The sequence below is a fragment of the Dermacentor andersoni genome, chromosome 9 (assembly GCF_023375885.2).
Source record: "Dermacentor andersoni chromosome 9, qqDerAnde1_hic_scaffold, whole genome shotgun sequence".
Lineage (NCBI taxonomy): Eukaryota > Metazoa > Arthropoda > Arachnida > Ixodida > Ixodidae > Dermacentor > Dermacentor andersoni.
The window spans coordinates 43085242-43086660 of record NC_092822.1 but is presented as its reverse complement, the minus strand read 5'-3'; the positions used below and the strand labels follow the sequence as shown (position 1 = coordinate 43086660).

Sequence of the window (1419 nt, the reverse complement as noted above, 5' to 3'; positions counted from 1 at the left end):
TTCTTTGATACAACATGTTCAGATGTGATCTGATGGCTTGGCTCCAAACAGATTGCAGCACAATCGGCAACGCAACCATGGCATTCTAAAGGTTACATTGAAACGTCGCACTCAGAAATACATTGCAAGGAGGGGGTTTCTTTGAGACAACATGTTCAGATGGGATGTTTTGTGATCTTCAGATGCGCCAACTCCGTGTCCAAAAAGTTCATGCTGTGAGTCGGTAACGAAATGGGAGAGAGTGTAGCGGTGCTGGCATAGAGAAACAACATATGCAAAAGCGGTCACTCGGCGAAAACTGGCAACAGAAAATACGTCCCGCTATGCTAACATCAGCTGATAGCTGACGCGAGCATCGCAAAAAAAAAAAAAAAAGAAAGTGAAATGAAGTTAAAAAGGAACGTTTTATCGTTTTATTCGTTCCCGCTAAAGTGAAAAATGTTTTGCGTATAAATAAACACATACCTTGGGACTTACATTATACAGCGAAGCTGCATTTGTGTCCACCCGTGCAAAAAAAAAAGAACGCGGGCGGATCCCGGAGATAGTGCAATACCGGGCCGACCTGAGGCGGAGGTAAAGCAGCTATCAAGCACTCCTCCAACTTGCGAAAATAAGTTTAATAGCTTGGCTGTAAATACAAGCCGTATCATATAGTGAGCTGATGAGAACAGATATTGCACATTGACCTGCGTCGGCCATATCTACGTTCGCACCGCGCTCTCTTTGTCGGCGTTTCAAGCGCTGGCGTATCTACTTTCCTTCCGCTCTCCCCTGGTGGCGGTCCCGCCGAAACGTCACGGGCTTCTTAGTTTCCTCCGGCTTCTCCGGCCGTCCCGTCGTCCACGTGAATGTATATATAAATAAAACGAAATGTATATATAAATATAACCAAAAGGAGGGATTATGTGGGGAATCCATTTGGTCTGGCCTGTATTGCGCGTGACCGCTTCTGGTTGTTGAGTGACCTCACAACCATTACTGCACTGCGGGACGTCGACCAACGCGCGATTGCCTCGGCTACGGTGAACCAGTGTGTGCCCTAGGAGTGCAGTGAGGTGCGTGTCTCTTCTGCGTGCCGCGATTCGTTAGTAAAAGGTGGCGCACCGCATTTTGCAACAACACATGGGTGTGTATACCCCCCGGTGCCTCATCATCTTCCGAGGCTCAACATCGTGGAGGAGTGACTAGTCTCGCCTCGCCTACCATTTATGTGCACACGGCGTTTGACGCAAAGCAAAGGACAGTTCGGCGTTTAGGGGCCCACATACACAGCTTCGCTGGTCATCCACCTTCACAGAGAGGAATGGCACTGAATGTCTTGTCGTCTATCTTGGGAGCCTAGTGTTGACGGTTGCTTGTGATTTTCGTCTGATACCTGTACATGATCCCTGATTTCACACAGAGAAGTGTGCAACC

The 1419-nt window shown here is 48.3% G+C and overlaps 1 pseudogene; it reads right to left on the bottom strand.

The window, feature by feature from the left end:
• Nucleotides 1–522: 522 nt before the first annotated feature.
• Nucleotides 523–704, bottom strand: LOC126527788 (U2 spliceosomal RNA; annotated as a pseudogene).
• Nucleotides 705–1419: the final 715 nt, after the last annotated feature.